This window comes from Bacillus rossius, chromosome 11 (assembly GCF_032445375.1).
Source record: "Bacillus rossius redtenbacheri isolate Brsri chromosome 11, Brsri_v3, whole genome shotgun sequence".
NCBI lineage: Eukaryota > Metazoa > Arthropoda > Insecta > Phasmatodea > Bacillidae > Bacillus > Bacillus rossius.
Genome location: NC_086338.1, coordinates 58460787 through 58473950, shown reverse-complemented (window position 1 = coordinate 58473950; position 13164 = coordinate 58460787). Strand labels below are relative to the sequence as shown.

Here is a 13164-nt window from a genome sequence, read left to right as displayed (position 1 = left end):
GGCAGGGCCGAGGGCCGCCGCCCCCGGGCCTTCGCCGCCGCCGCAGCCGCCGCCTCCTCCTCCCAGCGGCTGTCCGCCTCCTCCAGCAACGCCGGCGCCATCCTGCAAGGTAGCCGCTGGCCTGTCGCTGGTCCCCCGGTGTCCTGCCACGCCCGGAGGCGTGTTTCCTTACCCTAGGTTGACTCGCAGACTGCCCCCTGACGATCTTCCCAGTTACCGTAAAGTTACAGAGATGACTAACATGTCATGCCTGCTCCTCCCAGTGGCTGTCCGCCTCCTCCAGCAACGCCGGCGCCATCCTGCAAGGTAGCGGCTGGCCTGTCGCTTGTCCCCCGGTGTCCTGCCACGCCCGGAGGCGAGTTTCCTTACCCTAGGTTGACTCGCCGACTGCCCCCCTGACGATCTTCCCAGTTACCGTAAAGTTACAGAGATGACTAACATGTCATGCCTCCTCCTCCCAGCGGCTGCCCGCCTCCTCCAGCAACACCGGCACCATCCTGCAAGGTAGCGGCTGGCCTGTCGCTAGTCCTCCGGTGTCCTGCCACGCCTGGAGGCATTTTTCCTTACCCTAGGTTGACTCGCCGACTGCCCCCCTGACGATCTTCCCAGTTACCATAAAGTTACAGAGATGACTAACATGTCATGTAAGTATCTACAGGCGTAAAAAAATACATGCGCACTAACACACATTTTTATAATCTCGCCAACGTTTCCGATAGCTTCTGACAGATCCCCATCTTGTGACCTTGAACCCGACCCCTTCTCTCCCCTTCCCTTCCTCTGCACGCTTCGTCTCTCCCCCTCTCCGGCGAGAGGTGCAGCCAATTAGAGCGCAGTTCAGACACGCGTCGGCGAGTCAATCTAGGGTAAGGAAAATACGCTTCCCGGAGACCAGCCACTCGCTGGGACAGGGTCACACAGGAGGCTCCGGCTCAAGATATCCGAGTGATGTTTAATTACGAAAAGGATTTTATAGTATGCTGAGGGCAGTATTTTAGATAATGTGTTAATGTGAGATTTTCTTAACTTTATTGTCCAATTCCGAGGTAGGCCTATGTATTTTATTTACTATATATTTATCTTTAGGTATAATATGTATATTTGTTAATGGTGGTTATGAAGCATACGGACTTAGGAAAGGTTTAACATTTCCATAAAATCGCATTGTAAAGTATCACGCAACAGCCATGGTCGGTTTCAAGATTGTAATTAAATTTAATAAACTGCAGGAAGTTAGATTAAAGTTTAAATGGTTTGTTTTATTTTTATTATCGCTACCCATTAGATTTCCATAAGATTTTAATAATGATAATGTGTTGGCTAAATGGATGTTATCTCACATTGCTTGCTCTAGGGGGTTAGGACTCAGGCTTCGGGGAAGCGAGTGTAGACAGCTTGTTTCGGGCAGCTGTCTGATTGACCCTCTTGGTAGCGTGCGTGTGGGGAATTTTTATCGGCCTTGACCCTGGAAGTAGGTCAAGGCTGTGACAATACAAGACGAGATAAGAAATTAACGTATTCAATTGTAAATTCAGATACCTTTGAAATCATTGCTCATTTGATAGATACAGCACTCTTAATTTATTGCTTTCAAGAAAATATTACTTTTATATACAAAAAAAAGAACGTTCAGTAGTTAACTCAAATGGGAGTACATTTTGGTATTGAGATTTTTTTTAATTAAACTATAGGTATTTCATTTTTTATTACACTTAGAGGCTTTTTATCATATTATAACAAGGTAAGCCCAGGTTTTATCACATCAAATTACGTAAACCACAAAGGCAATAAAAGAGAAATGTCAGCCACGACAGACATAGCTCTACACTCACCTTAAAATTTATTACATATACCTACTCAAGCAGGAATACAATATCTTCCTTTACATTCAATGAGTTCTTTTTCAAATAAAATTTAACCTATCTTGACTGAAATTTTATAAGCAGTATTATGATAAAATAATAAGACTCCAAAGATATAAATCATATAAACACCCTAAACATGCCATAGATATTATTGTGGTTTTCTTTAGTTTGTATTAACAAAGACTTCAGTCGCAGAAAGAATGCTTCTTTTTATTATAAAAATATGTTGATTTACTCAATTTTTAATACGTGTGTCTGTTTTAAGGCTGGTTATTGTAACATTTATTAACACGTAGTTCTCGTTAATTTAACACTAATGACAAATAAAGTTAATTACCTTATTTTTTATACAGTAAGGGAATATTAATCCTTCAATTGTATTGCGCATTCTATTTCATAAAAATGAATTTATAAATAAAAAAGGAAAACAGAAAAAAATCAAGTGAGATGAGGTATCATAAAAATCTATACACACGAGCAATATTTATGTGAATATTTATATACATTGAGCCACGTGATAGTTATAAATAAACATTTCATTTAAGATGTAGCACTTAAATTAATTGTTTTTAAATCATATTTTCATACTGCATATTTAATACAGTATTGCTGCGAGGGGAATGATTCCTATTATTTTCGAACTTTCTCAATAAAAACTTTAACCGTACCTACGTTTATAGTAAAATAGTAAAAAATATATATATAATTTGAAAAATACCATTTTTTGTCAGTAATATCTGTTTATTTATAACACTACATTGAACTAATGCAGCAATTTTTTTTTTAACTAAAGCTTGTATCTTAGTATATAAGGCTATAAGTAGGAGCATGTATTTTTCGCCTAAATAATTCTATACCAGTTTGTGTTAGTATTATTCGTGTTTCGTGATTGATTGAGCTATGGAAAATAAAATATACTAATACAAATTTCCCAACTTCTTACCTCCATGACTGTGACAAGTAAAGATGTCTTACTAATATTTAAAAAAAAAATACTTTGGTACCTTACTTTTCTCTAATCTATAGACGGCAGAAGTAATTATTTGATTGAGCTTTAACATATTGTTTTATTGCCCTAAATATTCCGATTTCAAATTTGCTGACGGAATTTAATAAATAATTGAAATTAAATTATCATACGGTGGTCATTCATTATTAGAATGCAATTTTAAAATTAAATGTTACCCTCCCCCCCTTTTTTTTTCTACCAGGTCTTCAGCCAAATCGACACCATTGTTTGTTATAAAATTGAAAACTAATTAATCAAAGGCAAACACAACTTGTATTTAAATGAGCCTAAACTGATATTAGGAACTCATTGGTCAAGAATGTGTTCTATATTAACCCACATTTAAGACACAAGCTCAAACATTGGTGAATTACGATCGCAACAAAATGAACATTATCGTGAATGTAGAGAGAAGAGTTTGTGATAACCATTTATTAAAAACAATAAAGTAAAAGAACAATGGTAGCTACAACCACAGCATGATGATAGAGCGAGTCTTTATGCAGAGCTGAATACCTGATAACTGAAAAGATAAGGATAACTGTTTGGTAACGTTATCTTAACTTAAGAAATAAATATTTTGTTGGACATTTATTTGTATAATATTCATGCATTTACGATTAAGATATTTCATATATGAAAGTCCACCAATGTTTATAAATATTCACATAAATATTACTCGTGCGTACTTTATTTTAATTTAAATCTTTATTTAATTTGAAGTAGTTAAATCAAAGACAGTGTAACAAATTTCCCTATGTCACTATTAAATTCACGAACTAATAGGCTACACACACACATTTAGTTTAAGAATACTTTCTATGAATCAAAAACTGTAACTATATGTGGTATTAATAGAGACTGGAAAAATTCGCGCTTTGGATGACCTCTAGGATGGACTCCACAATCCCCTACATACTCAGGCAAATGCCACCTGCTCATTGGTTACCGACTCGTGACACGTGTCAACTGGGACGCTTGCGATTCGATACTTTTTTGGTTAAAGGTTTTTCATTGGCTCAAAGTCCTTCAGATAAACTGTGAGCCAATCAGAGAAGCAATATAAAGGTACAGTTGTTTGGATTCTATCATATCGTGAAATGAATCCGCGAATTTTTCCGGTCTCTAGGTATTAATCAAATAATTTTTGCCCCCTTCCTCAAGGTTTTCACCAAGCATGCATAGTGCATGTGCATTGCGCAGTCGCGCGTGCATACACGAGAGCACGTGCGTATGTGCGCTTCCCGCGCTGGCGGCAGCTACATGCATAGAGTCTGGTGTCCCTGAAGAGACCCACTGCGGCCAGAGCGATCAGGAGCTCAACCCCCCCCCCCCCTCCCGGCCGCAACGATGCTCGGGCTAACCATCCCTTTTGCCAACAACCCCCGGCCCTCTTCCACCTATGTAATTTTGGATTCTATTTACAGAAACGAGGTCAACCGCGTAATCAATGTGACTTCAGTTTTATTTTGGTTGGATGCTATGATCATCAGGGTTGGTTTTATCTACACGCGCCTCGGAGGGTTTTTTTTTTTTATTTTTTTTTTTTATTGCCGCGCCTGTGCGATTTGTCTGTTTGCGGTCGGCGTGGTTGATGGTAGAGGCTGCATCGGTGCTTTTAACAGGTGGCCGACGAACCAGCGAGGGGGGAGGGATGACAAATAAAGGGCATAATTATTGTGCAAAAAAAACTTGATCGGGGTTTTGTTGTTTTTAATTTACTTAACGAAATTTCGCTGGTTCTTGCAGCTATTTTCTCCTGGATTATCATCTTCCATCAGCTTACCTGAAGATAGCGACAGCAGTGGAGACCGAAACGTTGAAGTTTATTTCTTAAATTTTGACGTTCGTAAAACTGACAAGCCAAGCCAATTATTTATGTATTTAGTTTTAAAAATATAAATATTTTTTTAATTAATAAATTTAGCATTTTAGTACCTACATTCAAAAATATTAATCACATGACAACAGTTTTTTTTTTTTTATTTTGTAATTTTATTTTGAGATATTTATTCCAATCCCTGATCTGAGAAGGCGTTAATAATAGCTTAAGAGCAAGGCTTGAACTGGCGAGAGAGATTAGACGACGGAGAAATGAAGATAAAGGTGTAATTCTCGTGTTTCATGTCTAAAAATTATTCTGTAAAAATGAGTAATTGAACCATTTTCACAGGAGCAAAATGAAAAACAACTGAATGAATGTCTGTGTTTCTTAAATGTATCTTAACGCCGAAATATCACAACCTAACCTAACCTAGGCTAGCCTAACCTAGCCTAACCTAACCTAATCTAACTTAACCTAGCCTAACCTAACATAACCTAACTTTACCTTACCTAACCTAACCTTTGTGGCAGTCCTGCAATGACATTTTTCGGCGTTGATGTATTTCGGCGGTGTGGTACACAGCAGTTTTCTAGCTGTCAGCGTTGTAGTCAATTAGGCATTCGGCGTTATGGTTTTCGGCGTTATTGTACGTTCGGCTATGTGGTATTTCGGCGTTGTGGTGTGTCCCCTCCTCGGGGTGCTCCTTCTTCCCCGCGCCTGCGCACTCGTCACGCTCCTATCGCTCGGAGGGTGGGTGACGTCACAGCTAGGAGAAGGAAGACAGGCCTCCACCGGACCATATGTCATTTGGATGACTGAGTCGTCCCAGGATGAAGTGTTGGATCGATTAGACGCCAACAGTACCGAGTCTGAGGGTGCAGGGCCCAGTCAACTGTCTGGTCAGCTGAGTGAGAACTGAGGTTCCTGGTGATGACGATGCTGGGATGGATCGCCTAACCACTCTCTCGATTTTGATTTGAAGGGGTGCAACTCCTTCTGGCTGTGGGTTTCACCGCCGGCTTCTGGTCTAAGTTCTGGTTTACTGGCCCGAGCAGGCTGTAAGGACCAGTACGGCTGGTCGGTGAGGGCTGGAGGTAGGCTCGCTACTCACATAGGAAGCCCTGGCAGGGATGCTCTTTCACGTAAGGGAGGATTCTTCCTGTGTCTACCCATAGTCCTGGTCTCTCTTCTCTTACAGATCTGTACTGTTGGAACGACTGGATGTTACCCACCTGCTGGGACCCAGTCTGAGATCCTCCATGCAGGCGAAGATGGCCTGATGACAAGTCTCTCACACCCTCGCAACGAGGTGTCGGAAGACAGCGTTGGTTTGGAACCCGATTTCCTCCTATACGAATCTCGACTTGGAATCACGAAGAGTATCTACCTCGAGTCAGAATTCAGTTCTAAAGGGTCGAAAATTTATTTTGAGAAAAACACTGTATGAAAGTAATTCAATATAAAGCATTTTTTTTTCATTATTAAATACAAAAGAAATGAGGGTTTTTGAAGTACATTATGAAATTGAAGTGTTTTTTACATTTATATCAATTTTATTTCTTGCTTTATAAAATTTATATTGGTACCTGGTGAGAGATAAAGGGAGCTAAAGAAAGCGAAGGAAGGGAAAGCAAGGGAAAGAGAGCTGAATGTAGAGGGAGAGTAGATATTAGAGTCGTCAGTGTTGAAACTTTGAATTTACTATGTCTCCTCCGATATTTTACGTGTCTTTTCCTTAGAACAGCAAATCTTTCTAACACTAAGTATTGCATGGTACTCGAGGTTCCCCTAGCTGCAGACCTGTGACTCGTGCCTCCTGCTGTGCCTCAAGAGGCTTTACGACCGCGTGAGGCGGCGCCCTCGCGTGGCGCTGCTGTCGGATCGACCCGCGCCCCGAGTGTCTGTCTGTCTAGTGGGAACACCCCCCGCACGTCACGCCCCCGAGCACGCCAGCCCCTCCCCCGCTCCTCCCTTGTCCCACACCCTGTCCTAGAACTCCTCTGCCTCCCCTACTACAACCAGATACTCCACGGTCAGCCTTCTTTTCACAGACGAGAGAGCCAAACCACCGATCGTGCATCTTCGGGGGTTGTTTTTTGTTCATTGTAAATAAATAGATATGGCGGTGTTGATAAAAGGATACTAATGGTCAATTAGGTTAGGTTAGCTACGTTATAAATACTTTAAAACATTGTGGACGGTTGATTTGGTTAGGATAGCTACATTAAAGATACGGAAGAAAAAAAACATGAACTTCGGGGAACTTCGGGTTTTGGCTCTCTCGTCTGTGAAAAGAAGGCTGCCCATACTCCACACACAGACTAACGCCGGACAGCTCTCTGCTAACAACAGGCGAGAATGTGGAAAACAACCTAGCGGCAAGACGTGTAACTACACAACATTTTATAGATAAATTATTCAATTATATTTTATATTATCTGTTATCAAACGAATGACATCTGTTTAAGAAATTTGAAGCACTGGAGGATTATTTCCCCCCATAAAACTACATAGTTTTTAAATAAGTCTTTCAAAGAGATAAAGTTATTTTCGTTGTCATAATGTTGGTACCATATGTATTAAACAGCTCCATTGTTCATACTGGGCATGCCGTCTGCCATCTACCGGACTGAAGATGACGTGAAAACAACGACACACGTGTCTTGTTGCTACACGGTGTTAGTCTCTGACGTACGGATCTCGCTCAGAATATGTCCGAAACTCTCCCATTTCATCTTATCCTAATTAACTAAAACATCCACTAGATACGTTCAGCCCTTAGTCCGAAACTCCGAACACCTCATATAGGATGGTGACCCTCGGCCACGCACAAATATGTTTGCTGGCGATAACTGCCTGGAGTGTGAAGAGGAAAGTAGTTTCCAACCCCCTTCCTTCCTCTAGCTCTGTCCGCCCAGAGAAGAGGTGGCACTTACGAGCGAAGCCCCTTTCCCCAACCCGAAAATGCCACCCCGCGCTATCCCGTAGCTGATAAAAAAGGAAAAAAACTCACCCCTTTCCCTTGAACCCCCGCGATTCTGAATTCCCACATCTAAATTCACCCCCCCCCCCCCCCCCTTTTTCCTAATTCACGACTCATTCCCGAGTCGGAACGCCTGGTAACTGCAGCAATTTTTCTAGATTGTTTACCTTCAGAGCTGCTATTAGCTTTAATTAGATTGTTCGTTTTGGTCTGACATGCGAACTGAGGACAGACTGGGCTTAATGGCGTTTTTAAGCACTTAGAGGGGCGGCGAGTTATAAAGAATCGGCCTTCTTTTTCTTTTTATTAAGATTATTGTGAAAGCCACAACTTCGTATCTCAACCAGTGTGCGCTGACTGCAAAGTAGTAATAAATGTTTGAAGTATTATGAAGGGCATATGAGCACCTTTATAGAAGTAACAACATTTTCAGCTAAATGATTCATTTTTATTGTCCATGAAATCTGTCATTCTCAATCAAGTAATTTTTTTCTCTACGCGTCATACTTTCGGCGAGCAGTATTACATCTATGCCGTAAATATGTGATATTTTCAACTGCCAATGTTTTATTCGTCTCTCAGAAATGGCTATTGCATTTTTTAATCTTTATGTTATCTCCCAACAACTTCTATTGCCTTTTTGATGTTTCATTTTTCTCCCTGCAATGGCTTTGCATTGTGGTTGTTTTCTTCGTCCCCCAGAAATGGCTATTGCATTTCTTACGCTTTAACCCCTTTCTTATCTTAATCCATTATTTTTTTCAGTTATCTTTGGTGACATATTGGCATGATATTTTGTTTAAAAAAAAAGGAATTTGAAGGGCCTCAAAAACTGTTATAAAACTAGTGTTCAAATAAAAACTTAATAATTTCTTTATTTTAGTACCTACTATTTCAAGTGGTAAACATTTAAAAATGTGTGATCAAGTCTATGTTTGTAAATATTATGTATATTTGCTACTTGAATATGCTTAAACGTTCACTAACTCGTAGCGTAAAACACAGTGGTAATTGTTCTGCCATTTGAAGTTTAGTCGAGCTATTTGCATGAACCAGCGGTATAAATTTTATACTATTTGAATTAATTTTAAATTTCACTATTTAAGTTTATATTTGATGATTACCTTTTTACTAATGGTGTGTAATATATGTAATAATTGACTGTGACATTTTTAACTGTTATATGTTGTTGATTAATTTGTACGCAGCATTAGGTACTATTTCATTCGTTCCAACTTCACTGAGCATTATAGTCTTCAGCTGACCTAATCGTAAAAGTATTAGGATTGAATCAATGATACGATGTTCTAGTGAATGTTCATTAGATTGAAAATACCTATTGCCAGACACATATTTTACAGTTAAAATTATTTTAATTTATTATTTGGAAAATAGTGCACACATGCATAAATTAATTCATTAGTGAAATTTGAGAAATACCATAATTATTTCAGGTGAATATTTGTTTGGTGATAGATATAGTAACTACCCGACGAATACACACAACTGTGGAACAGGTACTATTAAGATACATGAACTTATATGTCATTTCATACGATAGTAACGAAAGAAGTCCCATAAATCTGTTGTGTTGTAGCTATCACGGATCTGACGACAAGTGGGAGGGATTTACCTCGCAGTGTTTGTAGCAGAATAACAAATGCAAAGGCGGTATCGGGGCAAAACTTTGTAAACAGAACTTATGGCCCCACCACCTTGCATTTTTTTCATATTTTAGCTGTTATTATAATATTGAACTATTTATCCCAATTTTCGGCCCTTTCAAGGCATAAATCATATCGCCTATCTCTCGTGCTTCTAGCGCGGTGTCTCCCTAAAACTGGCGCGCGGTCTTCTCGTCGTGCATTGAGAAACGAAGAAAAAGGCGTACTGCAAGGCCCTTAACTGCTTTCGATAATATTTACCGGTTGCTTCATGCCTAACAATTAATCTGAAAACACGCTGGAAACAAAACTACTTATCGGCGCTCAGCGAAATCTTGAATGCTTTTCGTAAACAGAACCCACTCTGATATCTCGAGTAGTTCTCAAATCACGTTGTTTATACCTGAAGCTCTGCGCGCCGTGTAGGCAGGGGCCTTAAATGAAAGTGGTGGATTGAACTGGAAGACGGCGAGAGAGAGAGAGAGAGAGAGAGAGAGAGAGAGAGAGCCGCTCACGTGTCGGGAGACAGCCCCCGCTGGCGCGCCACCAGCCGGAAGTAGTTCTTGGTGCGCCACGCCTTGTTGCTGGGCAGCAGCAGCTCGAAGTGCAACAGTGGCGCTGCCCCCATCGCCGCGGGCACCAGCTGCAACACGCGACCGGGTCCGACAACTCAGAAGTAACCCAGCATCGTCCTCCCCACGGACATCCACACGTGAGCAAGAGGCAGTGGCCTGGGACTCCTCACGGGTCCTTGGTTCGAGGGAAGCCTACAACTCACGTAGTTTCGGTTCCCTGCAAGAATTTCCGAAGATTTCCGAAGTTTTGCGTTTTGGTATTAACGCCACTTCAGCCGCTAAATCAGAAGTTCCCAATGAAAACAAGCATGTTGTGACTGACCTAACCTAACCTAACCCTTCGATTTTTTTTTAATTTCAATTTTTGAGAGAAATCCGAATTTGCACGAACGTGGTAGGGAACCGAAACTACGTGAGTTGTAGGCTTCCCCTTGGTTCGATGCTCGGCTCTGGCACATGGACCACGAGGCCCCGCTATAGCTGTGATGGCAATACACTGTGTCGCGGTGTCGTCTGACCGAGCAAACAGTCTGAGCACCCACTCTGTTTACGAACAACTCTGGTCACAAATCATCCAGGGAATCTTCGTCAATTTCTTCATAAGCCTACTGTTGTTCAGTTAAAACTACTTTGAACATGAATCAACAACAATAATCTGATTATTCCGACATCACATTCCAAAAAAATTTTGATTCTACAGCAAAAAAAAAAAACAAAAAACTTTTCTTTTTCTACCGCATTTATGTTTACCTTGTTCACTTTGAAATTTGCATTTCGGAAGTCAGTACCCAGCGTAGTATTTTTCGAAGATCCAGTCATCTGACACTAGCGAAGGGCTCTGCGTTTATTTGAGGTTAATTCTTCGTTGAAAATTACGTGAATTTACAGTAACTTCTGACTGCGCGCTGACGCCAGGGCCATGTAGCTCTCGCGGGCATAGATCTCATCACACCGCGATAAGCTACGTCCGCTCCAACACTTTCTTACCCGCACACTTAGAAATTAATTTGCGGACTTTCCAACGAAGAATTTACCTCAAATACAGAAAGAGTTCTTCGTAACTGTACCTTCGTATGCTGTAATTCAACTTACGAATTCTGTTTTTCGGTATAAAAAGGGTAAACACTTACGTGGTAGAAATAAGTTTGTTTTTCCGTTACTCCTGACAGTTTTTGAATGTTTTTCTTTTATATCAGGATTATTCTTGTGGATTCGTTTTCAATGTGAGTGAACTTTGTACCCGTTAGTTTACGAAGAACCCTGGATATTTTTTAACCAGCGTTATTCGTAAATTTAAGATAAAATTTTTTTTTGAACATTGCAATTGGCGGCCGTCAGAAAGGGAGGCCACTTTCCTACCTGGCCGGACCATTCAGGACGCGTGTTTCTTCCGCACTGTGGTTGGGTGGCAGCCGAGGTCCCTGCACGGCTCTGTGTGGCCCCCGGAGCAGATCTCAGGCCGGAGACGTGGCGTGGTCACGTGACAACTCTGCGGGCAACCTGGACTTCACTGTGTTGCGCTCTGCGTTTTCTTCATCTCGAGAGTCGCCTGAAAGTGCCTACCCTAGTTATCGCATTATTTCGCCAACCTAGCACTTTTTTTTTTCGTCCTTCCCAGACGTTCGCGCCTCGTTACGTCAAGACGCACTAAACGTTAAGTTCTTAGGCCGGGGGTTTATTAAATACGCAATAAACGCAACTCGTAGCCAACGGGAGAGAATCGCGCATATTTTAAAGCATGCAAAACAGGAGAAAACGAATACCAACCCGGGCTTTTTTTTTAATAATTCATATTTATAACGAAAATTAAAGATTTTTTTCAATGATGTGATTTAAGAGTTTTTTCTTTCGCTGTATGAAAGATTGAGAGTAAATGCTGTGTGTATAATTAACACAACATCTCGGGCTGCTATGCGTCTTTAACAGTTTTTGGTACCCCTCCTCTTCCAAATCGGTAGAGACCGGAAAAATTCGCTGTTTCGATGGCCTTCAGGATAGACTGCACGTTCCCCTGTGCACTCGGGGCAAGTAACGCAAGTTCATTGGCTGCCGACTTGTGAGTCGTCTCAGCTGGTTTTTTCTGTGATTCGATCCTTCTTTGGTTGAGGGTTTATAACTGGTTGAGATGTGTCAATATGAACAGTGAGCCAATAGCAAAAATCATCTAAAAGGTACATGTGTTTGAATTCTAACCTACCGCCGAATGAATCTGCGTATTTTTTCCGGTCTCTACAAATCGGCCGTCGTGTAAACGCAAAGCCGAAATGCAAGAATTTGTTAACATACTCGAGCTGCGTAGTTTGTGAACTACGTATGCCTTGAGACGCACGCGTGAGATGACGTAGCTGTTGGTACTCGGTCACGGAACTCCGCGCCTCTGCGCCGAGATGCAGGTCTTCAAGCCCAGCGCGGGGGTCGCTGAATCCAGGAGAGAGGGAGATACAAGGAGATACAGGGAGATACAGGGAGAGATATGCCCTGACAGTCGGGGCAGTCACCGGCCCTGGCGGGGGGGGGGGGGGGAGAGAGACGGAGACACGTCACGTGACCGCGGGCCGCGAGGACTGTCGGAACGCGCGCCGCGGTTGTCGGACCGACGCCGGGCGCCGCGACGCGCGCCACTGGGAGAAGAGGCGTCCCGACGCCCCGACTGGCCCCGTGCATCGCGCATGCTCGCCCCGCCCCCCCCCCTCCTCCCTCCTCCCCTACATCAACCTTATCGCCCCGCCAAAAACCGAGGAATCCCTTCTCCCGACGCCTCTTCCATCGCGGCCCGTCAATCGAACCTTCGCACGCACCCGATTTACAGGCGCCCGTCTGTTCTGACAAGAAGAAAAAAAAAAAAAAGTATCTGATGCAGAGACGGCTTCAGACTATTTTTTTTTTATGTTGGCTCCTTTTTTTTTTTTTTTATCCCTTAGCTGGTGCCATTGCTGCGGCACTTCCTTCAGCCGATTGTATTTTAAGGCAGAGCCGATCGCCATCTGGAATGACATAATGGCTGACCTCTTGGATTCCGTCATCATGTCTAGTTTACTTAAAAATAATAATAAATCAAAAGTTCTCAAAATTTTCCTTTTCCGAGGAAAAATTTCTCATTTTGAAGAACAATTTCCTTCTTTCCTTACAAAAGATTCGAAAAGGTTATTTTCCTCAGAAAGGAGCCATTTTTTTTTATCAAAGAGGGGCAAATTTCCTTAAAACCCTAGCAACCAAAACTATTAGTAAAAATAATAAAAATCA

The 13164-nt window shown here is 41.8% G+C and overlaps 1 long non-coding RNA gene across 1 annotated transcript; it reads right to left on the bottom strand.

Annotated features, from left to right (window-relative positions):
• Positions 1 to 32: 32 nt before the first annotated feature.
• Positions 33 to 12507, bottom strand: LOC134537103 (uncharacterized). Its single transcript, XR_010075926.1, has 4 exons — positions 12208 to 12507; positions 11281 to 11470; positions 9862 to 9989; positions 33 to 102 (listed from the first exon to the last, which is right to left on the bottom strand). It is a non-coding gene; the product is annotated as an uncharacterized LOC134537103 (long non-coding RNA).
• Between the last annotated feature and the right edge of the window lie 657 nt (positions 12508 to 13164).